The sequence below is a fragment of the Melanaphis sacchari genome, unplaced genomic scaffold (assembly GCF_002803265.2).
Source record: "Melanaphis sacchari strain LSU unplaced genomic scaffold, SCAv2.0 Contig134_pilon_pilon, whole genome shotgun sequence".
Classification (NCBI taxonomy): domain Eukaryota; kingdom Metazoa; phylum Arthropoda; class Insecta; order Hemiptera; family Aphididae; genus Melanaphis; species Melanaphis sacchari.
Genome location: NW_020270560.1, coordinates 914286 through 937724, shown reverse-complemented (window position 1 = coordinate 937724; position 23439 = coordinate 914286). Strand labels below are relative to the sequence as shown.

Sequence of the window (23439 nt, the reverse complement as noted above, 5' to 3'; positions counted from 1 at the left end):
CTCGGAGAGCTTATACTGGGATTATCAGCTGTAGCCGTACAAACGCATTAATCACATACGTAGGCCAAAAATGGCTTTTAATGGTAAAAAGTAAGCACACATTAATCAACAAAATTTAATACTATGGGGGTTTGTTTTGAAATCATTAGTGTGTACGTATATTATATTGTTATACATTATGCAGTATTTTTGCGTATTTTTGCGTACTTTGCGTTCGCTTCGTTGATTGCTGCGGGTTTTGATTAAAACAAACAATTTATGTTGTTAAAATAAAATAGGTATCACGTTACGTTTTTGAAATTAAGGAGTGAAATGCCATTATCTCGATTTATGAATTTACAAAATCAACAATTAAAAAATAGGTAAGTGCTAACTATCTCTGCTTCGTAATGTAAATATTTATTTATTTTTTAACTCGATGAAACATTATTGTATAACTAGTCCACTTAATCATGATTTTAATTTCGTCCAAATGATTTCCTAATATTTTAAACATTAAAGTTTACCACCAAAACCATTAAAATTATTTTAAACGGACTAAAAAGAATAAACAAATAGGTATTTATAAAACTAATTATGTGTATTAATTCTAAAACTATACGATACAGTGTTGAAAAACTATATTTACCCTAAGAATAAAAGTCCTTAAAGAGGTTTTACAAGAATGCAAAATAGTTAAAAAAATAATATTGGATCTAATGTTTCTTATAGGTACTTAAATCATTTTCACAAACTAAAAATGTTAAATTATTTATATTGACTACTAAAATGTACTACTTCAATTTATTACTGCAAACATTTAATCATGGACCAATTATTCTTGAACACAAATAAAATAACTCTAAAAATACTAATTTGAATTTAAATTTTGATATGTTAACTTAATTATGCGTTAAATAATTTACAGTTGAAAGAAAGTGTTTTCATTAGAAAAAACAGAAGTTTGAAATTTGAATCACTACAGGGCATTTCTAAAATAATAAAAATAATGTCTTGAGAACTTAAATATATGAACTTTAAACATAACGTTTTAAATTTTCTAAAATAAATTAAAAATATTGTGGTGAGTATGGTTGAAATATCTTCCCGTATATATGTATTATGGGCGTAACACGATTGCGCACTTTTTATCTTTTTATATTTGAAAAAATACAACACAATATTTTTCACTTAGATGCGTTTGCTTATTAAATGAAAAATAGCCCTACTGATAATTTTGAATTCATCGATTATATAATCAATAATTATAAATCATCTGATGCCGCTTTTCCACCGATTTTAAGGGAAACTGAATCTGAACTTTCAACAGAGACAAGAACTTAAAGCTAATTAGGTAAAAGGCGCGCAACCGTGTTGTATTTTCTCAAATATGAAAAAGATAAAAAGTGCGCAATAGTGTTGCACCGATATAATATATGCATATTTGCTTACAATGACTTTTATTGTTGCATAAATAATCTGTAGGTAATATTATCAGAATAAGCTTGCAGGGATGCTATTTATTATACTTTCGGAGATGTTCACATTATTAATATAAATACGCGTAGAAATGCTCAGACACCGAAATTTGTTTCTTGTAATTTGATTACCTATACATATATAATACTACACTCGAGAGTCTTCCCTTTAAGACCACAAAAATAATTTCAGAGAGTTTAAGTGAGAAATACACACAAAGGCTCTTACGTTACCATAACGATATGTGCACGTTATAATAATTTAAAAATTAAAATATCATTTAAACTACATTCGTACAGCCAGTATAACGTTCCTTGTATTACTTATATGGCTAACAAGGTGGTGTAATGATTATCATTATACACATAAACGTTTTCGGTCCGATTAGATTTCGGTGCAACTCTGAGGGAAACAAGCGATCAGAACATTTTTCGATATAAACATTTTACATAATATCATAAAACGCTGCGCGTTAGAGACGGTTATTTTACAACTGTAATAGTCGATCAACTGAATTTCAACGGTCCGTCGCTCATCATTCTGGCATTATAGTAGTATACGTATTAAAGTATTGCGGGTAAAGCTCTGGATCACTCCACGGAAAATTATTGACTAGTAGTATTTATAGTCTTTCCCGTGAGTGGGTTATAAGATCCTAAATAATTGTTTTCCGCTGGGACGTACTACGTCGTACTAAAGGTATAGGTAAAGTCGAAAGATGAAATTTCAATATTTTCTCAAGAATTGGAGTAATGTAAGCGAAAAAAAGTCACGGCTTCTTCGGATCTGACCTTTAATTTAAATCAAATAGTTTTTTTTTTTTTTACACTTCAAAGATCTTTACGTAAAATATTACCAATACACGCATTGTAATTTATTAGGTATTAAAGAGGCTTATTTCAAAACGGGGCGTAAGGTTTGTCACCAAACGCATTCATCTGCAACAAAATAAGTTACTATCCGAGTATTGACGAAGAGACTATCAAAAACAAAATAATCGATACAAAATGGGTAGACGGTACCACGAACTGGGATAACGCTATGACGATAAGAAAACGTCAAATGTTTTGTTTTATCTCTCGCTGTCCCACGCGCAGCACAGGAACTGTGTATTTAGCGTACGGATGTCGTGTTTTCACCTTTGATATTCAACTGAATCGACTGCATGTCATCACACTCAGAGTTATCGACATCATCTGTGTTTACTCATCATCTCGAATGATTCGAGTTCGCGCGACACCCCGGTTGAAAACATCCGCTATGAATACGGCAACGGAAATCGAGTAAGTATAGATACGATTGTTGAGAATGCCAGAGTTTAAAAATACAACAAAATAGTTTTTTTCTAGCTTTGCCGCCCCCAAACAACCCCCGAAGCCACTGGATTTTCATCAATGCACTGTGTAATGCATGACATTACCGTAGCATCTTGCGCAGTGCACTGTACATTATAAATCGTATTATTATTACTATCATGACGTCTCGCATTCTACGCATTTGTAAAGTGCATATTGCATGTATACACATATGCATATATATATAGCACTATATTTGTGCACAAATAATATTACATATGCTGTTATTATATATTGTTATTATTATTATTATTATTATTAGTATTATTATATCAAGCAAGCGTGTACCATCATACGCTGCACTCGTAAAACGGTCGAGTACGAGTGTTGTACTAGTTACGACACGTTTCGTGAAAACTCGTGCGAGGATTTCTAAAATGTATATAATAATATTCGAGTTGCATACAATATGTGCAATCGTACGTATATAATACTATGTACACCGAGCTTTAGTATTGTGTAGTATACAATCCCAAAACCGTCTGTCCTCGGATCTATACGTGACGTGTGATTATTGTCATCGTAATATTACCTATATTTATTTACACACAAATACACACACCGATATCATATAGATCCATAATAATTTAAACATAGTCGGTTACACATTATTTGTTTTATTTTTATTTTAAAAGTAGGTATTTGCAAATATTTACACGACGTATTATAAAACGTTAACGAGTACAGGTAGACGATTATATTCGAATGTATTTGTGGCTTGGATAAACGATTGATAGTTTTACGGTTTCTATACTATATAGTGTATATATATATATATATATATATATAAGTATACTTGTACTGTGAATAGAAACCCTTGTACGTTCGTCGTTTCCGTCTGACAATCCTTCCGTCTGCCTTTAGAGCATATTGTGATGGTGAGTTAGGTATTACTATATGATTTTACATTTAAAATTTGTCATTTAATGTATTTATTAGAAAAAAAAATTAAGTGAGTAAAAGTGTAGATTTTCAAGATTTTCAAAACAAACATAAAATTCGCTGATCATAATTTTTTTTTTTTTTTTAATGTTTTGTTAAATACCGCAATCGTTGTAAGACGATTTATTAAAATATTAAATATTTCCAGATTCAGTAATTATTCTATTTAAAACAATACACAGTTAATATTAAAAGGATTATATCGTTTTGGTATGTTATAATGCATATTATTCGTGCTTGTTTTTTTAGTTCATAATATTTCAAAATACAAATTATTTTCAGATATTTTTCAGTAGTATATTTCAACATGTGTATTACCATAATTGTTGTGAAAATATTACGAATAAATATAATTTTGTTCCCGTACAATTCTTGCGTTCGTATTTTTATTTAAACGTGTAGTTTTGGGTCCCTGCGATTACGTTGGAGTTTCGGCAGCCTAAAGCCGGGATAAAATGAAATTTGTATTTAGTGTTATTTTTATGAGATTTTGTTTGGTTTTGCCATTTTATATTTATTATTTAATTTATTTTGTTTATTGAGTCAATGTTTCTTAACTTTTGTGTTATGGCGACATTATTATTATACTTTACGACTCACAATAAAAATATAAAAATAATGGATAATATTTAATACTTAATTTTAGTTAATTATATAAAATATTTTAAATATGTTGACAATATATACTTATTTTTAATCATCATAAAACTATATCAAATACCTATAAGTTTTTGTAAATCGTGTCAAAAATGTTTGTATATTTTGTGTCATTTAATAAACTTTGTGACACATTTAGACTAATTTGCCGAGGCACTGGTTGAGAAACACTGCTTAAGTCATTGTAAGTCATTTGTTTAAGAACGGCATGTTTGGCAAATCTAGTAAGTCGTATACAGGTGATTATACTATATTAATCATATTAAATAATACTGTTCACGAATTTTAATTATACAATCGCGTCACTTGTACATAAACGCGAAACCATCTGTCTCAGCACTTATCCGTAAATAATAGTTAATACCATTATGATATTAAACAGGTGTAGTCGACTTTGTGTTTCACTTGAAATGCCTGCAAAAGCTGACATTGTATATAATATTATATGACCAGCGAGACAAACGTACAAAGAATAATATATTATACTAGCTTTTCCCGAAATATATAAAACGAATTGCGGGTGTCGCATGCGGTTATCGATTGAATATTACTGTAATTACTATATACAGTTACTCTTGATGAGTTGAGTTAGCTAAGTATTTGAGAGGATTATGTATTTAAATTTGCTATTACCGTTTAATAAATGTCCACAAAAAGATCATAGGTTTTTTTTTCAAGCGTTTTAACAAAACGACTACTAATTTACCTATATAAAGTAAAAAATTCAGCGTTTGATTTTTAACATTTAATTAAGCAATTAGTTGATTGTTACAATTATTAAATATTTAAATGTTTATAGTAATAAAAATAAATAATAATAGGCAAATAGTATATTTGTACATGAAACAATTAAAAATGAATTTAATACCAATATAATGATTGCATTGTGTTTTGTAATAAAAATTATTGTAGATAATTTTAGATATTTATGTATACGGAATTTACAGAAAATCAGTACATCATTAGTTTCTATAAAATTAAAAATTAAAATAATTTTCAAAGATAAAAACTTATTTTTTAAACTTACAGTGGAAAGTTTTATTTTAATCATCCTATAATTAGATGATAAATTAAAAATCAATTAAAATATTTTACTCTACAACTTAGTATTTTTTTTTAATAAATACTTGTTTTAAAAATTCAAAAAAGTGCTTGCATCTAACGTACGATTGTAAGTATGTTATAAGCATGTTTTAAAAATTGAATGATTAAAATAAAATGTTTAAATATTGGATATATGACCGGCATATTACAGTATAAACTTGTTTAAGATGGCATGGCGGAGGCCAAACGTTTTACTACGTTATTTAAAATATAAAATGTGGCACTTTTTTTAAAAAGTTATGTTTAAGTAATTGTATATTATTATTATTATTATTATGAATTAAAATCTAGTTTATTATAATCGCATTATATTTTTTAATGGTTAAAATAATAAATACAATTTTTCAGTCAGAAGACTACTGCATATTAGCCACTTTTCTCCTTGTCACTTATTGTCGAGTCTTGTATAAAAGGGAATATAAAATTTAATCTTTTATTGAATAATAGTGATTTTTAATACTATATACGTTATAATCGTTGTATTAAATATATATATAATAGATTTTATTTTAAATTTTATTTGGTTTAATAAAATTTTTCCGGGTCAAATACATTTTAAATTCACAAAGTTTTAGCAGTTAAGTTTAATAAGTTAATTAACGGAATCTAACTTCAAAGCCATTTAATGACATTGTTCAAGTCATTGAACCGATTAAAAAATAAACCCTCTTTTCGAAGAGAAATTATGACCATTTTATTTTTAATACTGCTCACTCAATGGAGAATTCGTGATTGTTTTTATGGTAGAAGGTCGAGTAGTAGATCTACTTATAAGAAATACTATTATGGCCCCCTTTAAAGTGATCAAAAATAAATAAATGATTACCACAATTATAATTTTATATGACTGATCACATAACCAAGTAAAATCAATAGTGTTTACCAAAAAGATTGAAAATATTGTCGAAAATAATGAATAACAAACTCAGATACTATTTGATAGAATACAATATGTTTATCATAATTATTAATTTCTGTAATAAAGTTTATATCACAAAAAATACTCATTATTTAAAAAAAAAAAATGTTACGATTAATATTTTAGTATATTTTTTTTTTCTTTAAGTGGTTTATATTCGAGAAAATACATAAAACCAAAACACGTTTTCTAGTTGTTGTTGTATATAGCGGTGGTGGGCGAGGATGAAAATCCTTTACCTCATCATAAAATACACCACTGTAGCTCACTAAAAATGTTGACGTAAACATGTTTATATATAAATATATTTAACATTTATTTCCAAAAATCAATTGCTGCTCGAGATATTATCGTCAACAACCATCGTATGTGTCGTCGTCATAATTTATCTTACTGCAAACATACAAGTCAATATCATGTAACATGATGGAACGGCCACTGGCATGTATTGTTCCACTCTAACTACAGTGGACACTAATGACTGAGAATATAGATATGCAGCCGATATCATAATATAGTGTATTAAATAACCCATTAATTTACGCTACTGTAATAGTGATTCCGCCGTCCCGGTAATGAAGTAACGATACGCATCATAGGTTTCATTTTACATTTCTATTTTATCCGTTGTCGTCGTTTAGATTAATTATACATAGAATCGTTATTTAAAAGCCCAAAGACCTACTTGAAATTGTTTCCCGTCGTTGCTCGTTTGATTAAATTAAATATTATACATTATTTTGAAATTGTAAGTTAACATTTTTAATTGGTAGTGTAAAAGTTTTTTTTCCTCGAATGTTTAATGCCATAGACATAAACGTGATATAAAATCTATCATCGTTTACTCTAATAAAAAGTCAGTTATGGATGAAATTATGTTGAATAATTTTTTTTTTTCAAAAGTATTGAGTTTTTACAAGTTACAATACTTTCATACCAGGCTATTTGTTTCGACACATTATTATCTACGTGTTTTATTCATTTTACCAAAAAAAAAAAACTTTTTAAGCAATGAAAATTCCCAAACTTTTCATGCATCATTCTTTCAGATTAAATAACTGACTCGTAATGATTGTGTGTATTATTTATTTATTTTAAATTAATATAGGTAGTGAATTTTGCAGCAAAATAAAAAGTAGTTGATTGTCATTAACACATAGCTGTATAAACATATTATACTGAAAAAAATCTATAAATTGAACCAACTGAAAGTAAAATAAAATTCAAAATATTCAATTATAACCTTAAAATTAACATCAATACATTGATAACTGATTGGCCTTTCTCTCGCAGGTATAACGAAACATAGGTAATATAAATCAATATCATTATACATTAAACCCTATACCAATAATACCCTATTTTAATTTAAAATACACGTACATATTATAATAGTTCAATACCACTTAATTGAGTTGGTAATGGAAAAAGATCCAATTTTCCTGTCATTATTTTAAATTTTAGCGTGTTTAAACAAAAATAAAGTATTAACGAAATAAAATAATGTACTGCCGTCCGAAATCATTGAAAATTGATTTTATACATGAAATTCAACATTTGGTGTATGGCACATTTAATTTAATTTGATCTTGAATCCTTTTTTTTTTTTATTCAGTATGGAATTATTAAATATTTTCATTAATTTATACCAATTTGATACAGTTTAACATTTTTTTTTCATATAAATAATCATCGGGCACCATTATGAGTTTTGTTTTATACACATTTTGTGTATAAAATGACACATCTTTGTGATAGTAAAAAAATACTTTTGTAAAGAATCTCAAATATCTGTACTAAATCCAATGTTTTTTTTTTTTGTATGTTTGAAATTTATAAAGCATTCTTTGAACCAAACAAATACATTTTGACCATTAAAAATGAAATAAAAAATACATCATACTGTAAAATTATCACCTTCTTTGTTTCACAGTTAAAAACCTATATTTTAATTTTATATATCTCTTACATTTAAAATTTTAATTTGTATCTTTTATCTGTATCGTCGTGTTGTTACATAATTGCACAATGGAAATGCGTCACAATAATATCACAATATAAACGTCCTCGTATACGTGAAATAGCTAACCAAAAATGATTATATTATTACTCCAATCAGCTATCGTCTAAACTTTAAGCCTTGCATTGCTATTAAAATACTTAATGGAAATGAGAAGTTCAACATTTAAAATACGTATGCATAATATACGTAAGTTCGATAAACCTCAATAACTATTAAGGAAAACGAGAACCACAATAATGAAATTGTTTTTATTTCTAATGTAGATGAGAAACGAAAATCGTTAAGGACTGTTATCGTCACTGACATCTAATAAAGTGACAATTTCAATACCTATAGTGATAACGCCACCTACGGGGAATGCAAACACGCGGTCGTGAGATAACCCATGTGTGTTTGTATACATAAGCACTCGTATACGTGTGTGGAAGTTTTGCCTGTGAGTAAGTTTATATTATTTTAAAATTGACGTTTCGTTTTGGAGGATGAAACCATACGCACTAACCATCTCCATTGCGTCGTCGATCTCGGGAGGGTGGGGTCCAGAGGTAAGAGTGGCGGAAATGCTTGTATTTTCTCGATGCATGCAAATGCGGCTCACTATGTACACACACTCACACATATTACTTTCCCCTGTGTATACCTTCGAACACTACTCGTCAACCCTCTATCACTCTCTCTCTCTCTCTCTCTCTCTCTCCCTCACCCTCTACATAAATAAATAAATAAATATATATATATATATACATATATAATACAGGAATGTGTGTGCGTGCTGCCGCCGCCGCATTAACCGCTCTCCCGATTCGTATTCTACTCGTGTTACGGATTAATTTATTATCGTGTCGGGTCTCGTTCGTAGTCCACCGTATTTTACCGCCACCGGTGCGTTCACTACACCGCAAAGAGATATTTGCGCACACTAAAATACGAGTGCTGACCCGTCAATCCCGACCGGTTTTTTGTCCTGAATTTTATAAACCACATCGGTCAACCATCACTGACACGCGTATGGCCGGTCGGCCGTGCGTCGTTCCCGTTTAATGTATTAAGCGAGCAGATCGCTGGTTTCTGGTCGCGTAAATTTGAACACCGTTGATTAGGTTTTTAAGTCCATAGTTTTTATTTATTTTTTAATTTTTTAATCTTTTTTTTTTTTTTTTTTTTAATAAAAATCATAATCTACTTTTTCTCCTCCGTTTTTGTGCAAACAGTTTAATTTTTCCACCGATGCCGTAAATTGCTTTACATTATTTCTTTGTTGTTATTATTATTGTTGTTCGTCAACAAAATTAATCGCTAAAGCGATGAAGGATTTTGACGATTTTAATTATTAATACGATTTAGAAGCACAAAAGTTGTTGTGAACGAAACTGTTCGAGTTTGTTTTAACTTTTTTTTTTAACAAAAGCGCGTTCAACAAAAGATGCGGATATAATTAACTCGATAAGGCAAGACCACGGGAACAAATTGCAGTAGCAGCAGAAACAGATTCAACAAGGACATACTCAGTTTTGATAATTGAAAAATAAAAAATAAATGAAGAAAATTCAATAGTTTCAAATAGTTTCGATACATTTACATAATTTATTTCATATATTTTGAGTTTTGATCAATTTTAATCTTAGAAAAAGGAAGTGAGCACAACCGTATTTGATATGTCTTGTTTTAATTAGTACTATTTGATATGCATATAGTTGTTATTTAAATTGAAACTATAACCGTAAAATAACTATCAAGATACGTGATATCGTAATACCTAAAACTAACTTTATTTGTGTAAGATGTCAAAGGGGATACAAAAACAATTTACCGACCAAATATGAATTATATTAGTTAAATATTAACTGGTAAAACTGATTGAAATATGCGAATTATTGTTAACTCTTTTATTCTTTAAATATTAAAGCTATAATTGAAATTTGTTTTTAACGATATTGGTTCATGTGTTTTTGTTTTGACTCTTAATTAATTGTCATATTATAATTATTATATGCATTTTAAAATATACTATATTCAATGTTTACATAAATAACATATATATATTAAACCTTAAAAAGAAATAATAATAATAGTTGCAACGTATAATTGAAACTAATCAACATGCATGTATTGTTAAAACTTATCATGTTTCTGAGTAGGTAGGTTTTTTTTAATATGATTTGTAGAAGTAAAAAAAAATATTTTATGTGGTTTATTCAAAATTTAAATAATTTTGAATTAATTATTCAAAAAAAATATTATTTATTTGTATTGTTAAGCATTGCATATTCATAAATTTAAAATACCGTATTTAATAACATAATGATGTAAATTTTGTTCTGAAATTTTAGGTACCCATTTTACTCTAATAACGAGTCTACTTGACGTACGTAAAATTTATTTAAAAACACTATTCATGGTATATATGTACCGGGTATATATATACATATATATATTTAAGATAAAATGTATTGTCTTCAAGTATAAATTCTTCTAAGTATACAAACAACCATTATCGATTCACTACACATCACAGTTTTCTACATGAACAACAACGGTCAGCCATTTTTTGAATTATTTTGTTGAGTTAGATTTATGATAAATAACGAAAATACAAAATTCCAAGTCTTTTTTTTTTTTTTTGGTAGTATTTTGGGAAGATGTAAGTACAAAAGTTATTTTTCTTACTCTGTCTGACGGCTTGAAATAACACAATATACTTATTTTAACTGTAATAATATCACACACACGCGCACATTATGACTATAAATGTACATATACGTAGAATTAATATTAACGACTATAATCGTACTACGATTTTATGTCGTGAGTATAGGCATATAAAAGCTTTCTATCTAAAGAAAAAAACGAAACTATTAGGTTAGGTTTATACCTAAATGGCTTTTTAGATTGTATATACTATACACATATACACACACACACACACACATATATATATATATATACATTTTTTATATACTAAGTGATCCACTAAGTTTACTCATATATTTTATTTCTTATACAACGCAATTATTCAAAACCTGATTTTTGGAATTTTTAAACATTATTTAGAGACCATATTTTCATATTCTCGAGATCTTTTGTACCATTTAGAAAATGTTCTGCGAAGATACAAACCTCAGTTTTTGTTTCAAATGAAAACCCCCTTTTTCAATTCTAAATCATTTAGCAGATGATTTTTTTTTTAAACATTTTGATCTGTGATTAAAATTTGGAAAAATAGTTCAAATATTATAAAGACTAGGTAAAATATTACATTTATTTTATGTTTTTTATAAAAATATTTTACTGTTCTTAAAATATAAATATTTTAATGAATAGAAAATTACTAAATTTCGGACATAAAATTATAAATGATTTTAGGTGTGTTAACATTTGAAACAAATGTATGTACTAAGAAACGTACAATAAAAAAAAAGGTAGAGTTATCATTATAAAAAAAAAAAAAAATTCGTATCTTTATATTATAACAATCCGTAAGTGGTATAGAAAAATCTCAAACATTTTAAAATAGCATCTTTACGTTTGTTTTTGTTTAAAATGTCAAAAATCAGAATTTTAATAAATTCATTATTAAATGAAAACCGGGGTCAGGTTAGAGTTTGCTTTGTTGAATTATTTAGTATATAATTTTCTTATATTTTATAAAATTGTACGTATGTTAGTCATAAAATAATATTTTTCCTATACACCATCAATATATTAGCTACGTAACGTAAACATGGTAACCCGTAAAAGCGCAGTAAATTGCCAAGCCATCATATTCATAATATTATATATTTGAGTGTACGTGTGTGTGTGTGTGTGTGTGTGTGTGTGTGATGCACAGGCACCTTGACGCGTATGGAGTACGGTTAAAGTGGGCCAAATTGGCGGCCAGCAATGTTAATAAACTTCACCCGTTTATTTCGCGGCAAAACTCTTATACTAGGTGGATTCCTGGTACACGTGGATTATAATATACTGCATTCGCTCATGTAACGTGTAAATGTGTATGGACGTCCTATACGGAGAAGTCTGTGGTGGACGAGGGAGTTAAGCCCTAAGATTACTTTCAATATAAATATATGCGTATGTGTGTTTTTGTGTGCGTGCGTACGCGCGCGCGCGTGTGTTGAATAACGATAACATGATTAATTTAATATGATATTTCTTAATGTCTACCAATAATTTTATTATATTATATACCTAGGTTCACGATTTGTCACACGACGACGTCACGTGAATATCTAATAAAAAATAATACTAAAATTTAGTAAATTTTAGTATTTGATCATTATTTAAGTACAAATTACAATAAAACACACGTTTTCGTCCGCTTTTAAAATCTTCTAAGGTTAGAATATCAGACAAAAATCGTAACAATTTCTAATGCAATTAATATATTGATTTTTCACAAGAAAATACATTTACTAGATAATTTAACTCATACAAACACAATGCTAATATACGTTATATAAGCTGTTTATAATCTTATAATGATTGGTGCTCATATTATAATAGTTATATACGTACTTATATTTAATTATGACACGATGTCATATATTAGTATGATCGATGAACATAATATATGTAGTATGTACCTATTGTACCTAATTTCTATATTGTATTGATATGTGTGGAAATTTTTTCGACAATTAACATTTAATAAATCCTTTAATTTGTAATTTTTATGCAGAAATAGAAAATGCCGTGAAAATTTAATATTTTTTTGATATATAATGAGTATTTTATGTAAAAAAAAAAAGACCTACATATAGGTGAATTTTATACATATACATATTCAAAACTATCAGAAATTTAAAAAAACCAAATTATAACTTAATCATTAATACTTAAAATAAAATAACTTTATCCAGTATGTAATTTATTTTTCAATCATATAAATATTACTGCAACAGATATTGATGAAATATTTAAAAATATGTTGGTAGTTTTTCGATATTTATTTCTAATAAAAGTAAATAATTAAATCATGTTAAAAACTTAAGACATAAAGTTTTTAATTTACAAAACTATTAATAACTATATTTATCGTTTTAAACACGTTAAAACGCAGTTACGTATATAATATTTAAATAGTATTTTTGTCGAAAATTCCTATTTTTAAATGTGTTATCAAAATATAAATGTAAATTCATTAATGTGCGGAAACAACGTACTGTAGGTGGTAAGTTATATTAATACCAATAGCGTTTTTAATAAGTTATTATTTTTTTTTTAATATATGATCTGACATATATTTAAACTTGTATGAACTGATTATTGAATCCTAAAAAATGTCCATACTTAAACTAACAACCGTAATCATATATTATTTCTATTTTATTTTATAACGTTTAGAAGAATAGTGTTTTTGTGAGATATATACGTATAATTGAATAATTAATATACAGCAGGTACAAAAAAAAATAAGATTATTTTATTTTTGTTGTTTTAGAATTATCATAAATATATGGTTTGAATTTTTTTATAAAAAAAATTGATGATATGTAAATATTTGTATTTCAAATATTTTGAATTTCATTATTTAATATTTAAAATAGTTGAGGTAAAGCTAATATATTAAGTATATTTTTAAAATAACGTACACAATAATTTGCATTCAAGTCATTCAACTACGGTCAAAAAATTGAACGTACACACTAGTATAATACTAGTAAAAAAGTATTTAACTTGACAATTAGTCAATTCAAATAGAATATAATGGAACTCTAGTGTTGACGAATTAAATAATGTGATTTCAAATAATTCAATTATTGAAAATCTATTACCATTAATGATATATTCCTATAATGGAAAAAGATACAAAACCGAAAATTTCACAGAGTCAAATTTAATAAGTACGTTAAGAGATGAAAAAAAAAATCTAATTAGAAAGTAAGATTGTGATTCTTTATATTATTTTTTTAGTTTATTTTATTAAGTCATATAATCATATTTAGTCGTGTTTTAAATTATAACACAAATAATTGACACTTGCACATTGAAAAAAAATATAAATATAATACGTAAACGATAAATATTAACATGAAAAGAAAATGATAAAAAAATGTATGTTCTATGATTAATATAAATAATCGTACATGCTATAAAATGTAATATTATCATTTATGCTTAATACATACTTATAATAATAATAATATTATAAAAATATAATTCGTAATACGGCACAACATATAGGCAAAACAGGTACATTTCTGTGTAGAACAATGATGTTTAATATTATATGAATACATTTTGTAGTATATTATTTTTAAATTTGTTTAGGAACTCATATTCAAGTGCAATGAAACCCAGCAAAATACTAATGAACCAACGACTGGCCCATACATCTAGGATGATAGTGTAGTTCAGTATTTCCCGAAATGTATATAGGCCTCTTATCATTAGTCATTAGACTCATGCTCTGCCAGGTGAGCCATTCAATTTTGAAATTCAATTGTATATTTGCATTCAGGTATAATTATATTAATATTTAATGATTCATAACTCATTATGAAGAGTGAAAACATGTTATATATATATATAATATATATATATTTTATGTATAGGTTTTTATTTTATGCACAAACCTTTAAGTAGAATAATACAAAAATAATGTGGAAATTACGCGAAAAAAAAAACGAGACAAAATGCATTATGTTCAAAGTTTATTGGAAAAAGGGGAAATGGCTAAAAAAAGGATATTCATGTCTTATATAGAACGTAATCCAACAGAATTATTTATATTTGATATCAATGATGGAAGTATGAAATATGTATATAATAATAACTATATTTAAAGCTACACAAATAAATATTCTAATTTTAATTTAAATATATTCAAGAAAAGTTATTAAAAAAGTAGGTAAGTAGGTACTGCTCTGTTGTACATTAAGTGTCCAATGGAACTCGTTTTTGTGAGTAAATCTCTGTAATGGATTTCGTTAATTCAATGATAATCCATTGAATACAATAAGTTGATGAAAAACGGTTCTAAGTGAAGAATGCCTAACTTATGGTAATTATAGTTACAAAACAATTATTTTATTAATAACAATATTGGATTTTGGTTAAAAGTTTCCGTTTTTCTTTAGTTTTTCATAGCTATATAAATGAAGAATTGAAAATTTTTAATGTTGACTCTTTTAAAGTACAAACTAGATCCAATTTAATATTCATAATACCCTAAAAGTGATGATTAAAGCATTTTATCGACTGCTTCTGTGTAGATAGACACCAATACATATAGTTTTTCACTTAAAATATATTTAAAATATTGATTGTTTAGAAAAAAACGAAGTTACATATTTTATGTCTAGAACATATTATTTTAATAATATTTAAATATTATTTTATCACCAGATTCGAACAAGTATTATACTATTAAAAATATATATGTTTAATTGGTACATTTTAATGATGACAAATGTATCTCAATGTGAATTTACTGGTTTGGTTGATACGATATTTTTTATTAATACTGCAGATTTTATGGATTACAATATGATTTTTTCTTATTCTTATATGTATATAATAGATATTTAATGTTTGACGAGACGTTTCTTTGTATACGTGACTAAAAATATAAGTTTTACTATAAGACAAGTAATTTTGTGTTAAGGTCACAAATCCTTTGTTTATTTTTTTATTTTGTGGAACTCTTATCATTTTTAAATTTCCAAAGAAAGTCTAACAGAAAAATAAACAATCAAAAGATCAGTGAAATGGCTAGATTTTCTTTGTTTTTTTTTTTTAGACGTGCACGTTTTTGAAAATTGAAAAGTCCAATCGAATAAAAGACACTCAGAGTGTAAATCGTTATTGACACGGATAACGCGCAGTGCTCTGCTAAAGTCCGATAAGTAGTATTTGCAATTTAAAAAAGTCTAACTGTCCTTAAACCGTTTTTTCCACCTATAAACTAGACATGTACACAATAATGTAGTAATTTATTTTATAATAAAATATTTTATGAACGCTAATTGTATTAACGATAATCAAATAATAATACAGTTTTACTGGGTAGCTGTATCTACGTACGTTCAAACCATCTAGTTGTTTAACATTACGTATTTTTTAAATACTTACATTAAAAAGTATTTAAAATACGTGTTTTAATACAGTTAAAAGGCATTTAAGTACGAATTTATACATAATGTAAAATATAAATGTATTTATAATTTTAAATAGTTATATATATTTTTTTTAATAACAAAAAAATATTTTGACTTAAAATTAACTAAAAAAATGACGAAATTTTCTTTTTATTCATTTGTTATATACAAATTTTTTTAGAATTGTACACCTCATCGTTTGATAAATAAAAAAAAAAAAAACAAATAAATTAATTATATTTTTAATTTTTAAATGTCCATCTGTAATTGTACCACATAAATGGTGATGTCTTAGAATACATAAATTACCTCTGAGATTTATCATCATTCATTCGTAAACTTTAAACTATAAGTATGTTAAATTAAATCATCTATTTTATTATTAAATTAATTTATTTTCTATAAAGATTGTTTTTTTATTTTTTTTTGAATTGTATATATTTATATCTTTGTTGAATATGAATATACAATAAGTTCATATATTTGATTTTTAATACAAATAATATTTAGCAATAGTTATAACATCTATTTAAAATACCACGTATTATTCTACTATGAATTACACTACTTTGAATAGTATTAAGTATAAAAAGCATTTTTTTTTTTTCATTTTTAATACTATTCAAATATTTTACAATATAGTTTACAATACATAAAATATAACGTTATTGATTCGTTATAAGTTATAAAACTTTTAGAAGTGATGTTATGAATACATTTTATTATTTTTATTTTGCGAAAAAAAAAGTATTAATAATTAATTAATTTTAACTGAAGAACTAAAGTTATTGAGCATAAAATTGCGGACAAATATAAAGAGAATGGAGAGATAGAATTTTTATTAATTCTTATATTTCAACAAAATGAGTGTAAGGTCGAAAGACTATTTTTAAACAAAACCATTCATTATTTATAATTTATAGATCAAATTAAATTCAGCAGAATATTATTGTGCATGAAATATCACAGCAATCGATTTAATTGATACTCAAATTATACATGATTATCATTTGTATTCTTTCCAAAAAAAATTGTTTATACTAATATTAATAAAAAAGTGTATTTTATATGTATTTTAATAATTATATTTTTACTGACGATTATTTATCATCAATTTTTTCTTTTTCATTTATTTTATCAATTTCTAATATAAACATTTTTTTTTTATGAATAAATGTTTATTAAAAATTAGTAAAACAATATTTTAATGGGTAAATTATATTCAAAATGATATGTTTTTATATTAAATAAAAATCTGTTCCCTTATAATATTACGATTTATCATCTACTGCGTTTATCATGCCGGTAAGGTAAAATGACAATAAAAAAAAATGTGTCGTCGACGTTGTATTAAATGTCAACCGTAAATAGTACGACGAATTTTGGCTTAGAATCGTTGTTTTATTAAAGTATCTTCTACAACAGTCTATTATATATATATATCTATATGTGTAAACATTATAGCCACTACCGCGTTTTCGAATTCACAAACAATACAGCTCAACGTGCATTATATGACGTACATTATAATATAGACTCTCATCTCTATGGCGTGAATAGTATTTAACAGTTGGGTGAATTTGAAACCTGTAATAACGCGTGTTGCTGGCAGACGGAGAATAATATGACGTATCACGAAGAAAGATTTGCGCACAGTACAGGCCACGGACGAGGACAAGTGTGAAAATTAAAACACCACAGCTGTTACTGTTCTTGCACTATATTAATAAAACATTAAAACAATTATGATAACTAAATATTGTGTTATAGTGCAGGTACGTCGAATAATATTACTGTTGATACTGTTTAACAATACGATCGAGTGATTTTGTTTGGACTGCAGATACTGTTGCTATGGAATGTATATACATTAATATTAATTGCCAAGGTTGCAGTTAAAGTTAATGAAATTGCTTTGAAATCTTTAGGTTAAATAAATACAAAAAAAGTAAGTTAAGTCAGATCATAGTTAACTTATATTATATTTTGAAATCAATAGAGTTAAATATTAAGTTGATTGTATATTAACTTCATTAAAACATATTATTCGTACGATTTTACTTTCGAATTTGTGAAAAAAAAAATATCAAGCCCACAAAACATATAATGAATGCTCACACAAGCTTAATATTATCAAAACTTAAACTTTCAAATTTGGAGAAATTCACTTTATATATTTTAAAGCGTTAAAAACATTTTCAGGATAAACAACCCACTATACAAATTTACAGTGGTTCATTATTTCAATGTTACTTTTTTTTTTCTATAATTTTAAAAGGAAAACTATTAAATTAGTGTGCTCATTTTAATATAAAACAATACATCATTCAAAAACGTCCAATCCTTAATTTAAAATGTAATGGTTGCTTTCCGAACAATTAATAAGAGTACTATCAATACCCGATTTCAATTTGAAAAAATAAATAAATTGTTTCTCATGCAATTTCTTAGTTTATACAAAAATTTAACTTAATTTTGATACTTTTGTTATAATATTAAGTAAATTGAAATTTAATACATTATTTGTTTTGAATAAATAGCTTATTTAATTAAAAGTTAGTTCCGAAAATAATCTTATAAAATGGTAGTTTGGTAAAAATTATCACAAACAAATTTATGAACAATACGTCTTTTCTGTGTATTTAAAATTATGCCAAAAAAAATGAAATAAAAACTTAAAAACACTTAAATATATTTTTAGGAAGAATGCAGTTATTTCTCTATATATCAAGCGTATTAAGACTAATAAGTTAGATTTTTTTTTTTTTAATTAATCAATTCATAGTTTAACGATCGTCTATGATGTGTATATTTTCATAATACAATATTTTAATATAACATATAAAAAATATACTACAACCTAGTAGAGAATATAAAAATATTTGTTTGAAATACTTTATGGAATTTAAATTTACTTTATACTTAAAACATCAAAGAATTCAATTACTTTTTAAATTCACCGGGTTAATGTTCATGGAACTATGAGTACATATTTAACATTTTTTTTTAAATTCCATTTTAAAATATGTACCGCAAAAATATACTCACATAAAAAACAATTAGAAATATCATTATCGTTCTCAAATCAGAATTTGAAATAATTAGATTTTTTTTTTATTGTAATAATTTAGTTTTCAATGATTATTTTTGATCATATATAATTTATACATAATATATATATATTTATATATAAACATGTATTAATAAAATATAGAACGATTAAAACACAATAACAAGACGTATTTAGCTATTTTAGTTGAAATATTCTAATTATCTATAATATTATTTTATCACGGACCAACACAAAATCTTTGTTTTTTTTCTATCTATTTAATAACTTCTAAATTGTTTCAAAATGTTAATAGAATTCTTGGTAAATGCACAATAGTACACTACCCGAACTTTCTCATTGTTTTTGTGAGTAAACAGGAATGTAAATTATAATATCATTAACAAATTTAACTATCATACACTAGTTTGAATTGATATTTTAACTATAACAATGAAAATAAATTACTGTAATCAAATTGTATGAAATGTATTTTTTCTCTTTTAAAATTTAATCTACACAATAAAGTAAAATGTAGGTCTACCTTTGTGAATAAATGAATTATATTGTGTGAATTGTATTTGTGGCTTTCATGTTCTGTATTTACGCTGTTATTTAAAAATGAAAAATGAGTATTGATCGATACATTTACTTTAACTTATCATATTCCAAGTAAAAAAATTCAGTTTTTACAAAAACCATTACATTTCCGAAAGTACTGCATAGAATTTTATTTATAAATATATTTGTTGTCTAAAGCTAATAACTAGTTATCATCACATTTTGAGATTATCGATAAATTTATAATATCGTTTCATTAGTTTATTACATAAAAGTAAACAATTACAAAATAATCTTATTTGATACATGGTGAGAATCTAAATCAATAGTTTTTTTTCGTAGATTTTAAAGATGGTTTTACTTTTTGGAGCACATAATATTCAAATTATTAGAATTATTTTTATTTAAATATTAACAAAATTACATTCCTCGACTTAGATAAAAGTCTTTGTATACTAAATTTATATAATTTATACAAATATATATATATTATTTTTTTTAATTTTTGGTAAATTTTTATAAATTATATTTGAATGCATAATTATTATGTATTTTTAAAAAAATAAACTTTCCAAAGTTTATGTTATAACTAATAAGTAAAATAAGTAATAACTGATTAGTTATCACTTAAAAATTAAACATAAATTTAAATTTTAGTAATGATAACCTAACATAACCTAATTTTACAATGATAAGAGTATTTGTCTCTTCTGATTATTTGTTACATAACATTATATTTTAGTCATTAAATCTTATCAAATTACCTGATGGCAAGTACCTTTAAAGAATAATTTAAATATTAAATACATGTTTCGTTCCGTTTCCGAGTTTACTGTTCACATAATATATCGTAATTAATTTGTATAACTTTACACTAAACATGAAAGTAGACATTTTGTTATTATTTCTTTACCGAAATTCTCATATAACAACTTATTCAAATGTGATATTAAAATTACAAAACATGAATATTTAGTAGAATTCAAAATTAACAACATTTTGTTTTACACATTGTTCGAGTATAGCATTGTGGTTGAACTTGGTATATTATGTATTTATCAGTGACAGTATCTACATTGTCCAACCATTTTTGACATTCAAGAAATTTCCTATTTTCCACATTCTCCATAAAATACATATATGTATATAGAATTTAATTAACATTTTGAAGAACCTAATATATGTAGTAAGAAAAGTTTAAGTTTTCATGTTTTTGAATAATATATTCATATTAACGTTTCAAACGGATATAAATCACTGTCAAAATTTGGTCTAGTTTATGACTTTTACTTTTATATAATAATAAGTTAGATTTCATATTTTTTGAAATAAATAATTTGTTTATGATTATATCCACAATTTTATATTATACATGTGGGTATATATGTATGTGTACAAATAATATTTTTATAATATAGGTATTTTTTCTTTAATTTATTAGTATAAGATTTGTATTGGACATTGAGCATAGCTAAACAATTGCTTATTTACATATCAACTTATTGTTAACGAAGCTTGTATATTAGTTATTACAAAATAAATCAACACTTAAGTATTTTAATCTCATAGTTTGATGATTACAAACTTAAAATCAATATGTTATGAGGTTTTTTTAACAACTAATAAAAATATAATACTTTAAATAGTATATGATAAGTAGATAAGTTATTATATTGACTTATAAAATGTACAAAAAAATTAATTATGCATTTTTAATGTATAAATATAGGAAATTGTATTACTTATTCACTTATAAATTTAAAAACAATCAAATACATGAGTTGTTATAGTTTTCTTCTCGATAACTATATTATTAAGATTGTTGTACGTATATTAGTTTCGTACATTTTATTATAATATAATAAATATGAAAATGTACAGTTACTGAAGCAAATCATTACATTTCCAATAAAACATACTTTAAACATTAGTAAATAATAAATATATTTTTAAATGTCTAGACTTTTTATTAAATTATCGTCAGAGTTCATACAAATCGCCCACACAACAATAACTGTCTACGAGTTATATATAGGTACCGAAAAAAAAAATAAAGATGTCTTATTAAATATTCTAAAAGTATATTAACAGTATTTTAATAACACGGGTATTAAAAAAAAAAAAAAAATTAGACAATGACATAAAAGTTTGTAAAAATAACGTATTAAAGTAAATACACAGTCTTAAGTTTTTAATAAATACGGTATTATATTATAGAGTCGTCATTCAAATATTGAATTGTTCTCATTCTAGTAAATGGAATAATAAATTTGGACGATGTCACGTACAATTGTTATTAATGGATATATTTTGTATTATTATTATTATACTTACGGAATCAATATTATAGCCAACAAACTATCACACTAGACAAGCATAATGAAATTCGAATTAACACAACCACAATTATTGAATGTGTACCCATTCGAAGAAAATTTCCAACAAACTATGACAATCGGTTTAATAATAAATAATATGTTATTATTGAATATCGTATTTTTTTAGACAATAATTTAGAAATATTTGTATTGACCTGATGTAGACATTTAGATATACTTTAACTCGACAAAGTTTTAACGACAAAGCTTTTCAATATCACGGTATGGATTTTTTCCAAATAGGTTTTGTTAATAATAATTTAAAATACTATTTATGATGGGAGAGACATTTTGTAGAAATATATATATATTATATTTAAGAAAGCAGACTTTTTTTTTTTTTTGATAGGAGGCTAGGAGATTTGACTCTGTAACTCTCCCTCTCTATGTAAATCTCTAGAACTTTTTGTGAAATATTAATATTTGTATGGGAAAACATAATTTCGTACAAAGTGGTTGCGTAACAGCTGATGATAAATAAAAACCGACAATGATGTGTTAAATATATACGTTTATATAATAATTTAATTATGCACTTGTAACACAAATTATCTGCGAGTTACGCTAAAAAAAAATAGTTTTTTTTTCTCCCAATCGCAGTATGCCATTATTATATTGCGCTATAAAAGAGTGTATTACTGCAGGTATTTCATAAACTAATAAAAGAAAAGTTGAGATAAAAATATATGATATTGATATTGATTTATAATTCTCATAGTGTGGTTTGTGGTTCCATATTTAAACTGCACTATATTATATCATTATATAGTGGAATGGTGCAAGAAAAAAAAATAACACTAAGATAACACGACGAATTATGTCATAACATTGTATACACGCGAAACGAATTAAGCTGAGTAAGATGTTTGAATTTTTTTTCCACACGAATTTACA

General features: G+C 25.5%; 1 pseudogene; it reads right to left on the bottom strand.

The window, feature by feature from the left end:
- LOC112591434 overlaps positions 1–23439 on the bottom strand; it is a 391626-nt pseudogene that overhangs the window by 101769 nt on the left and 266418 nt on the right.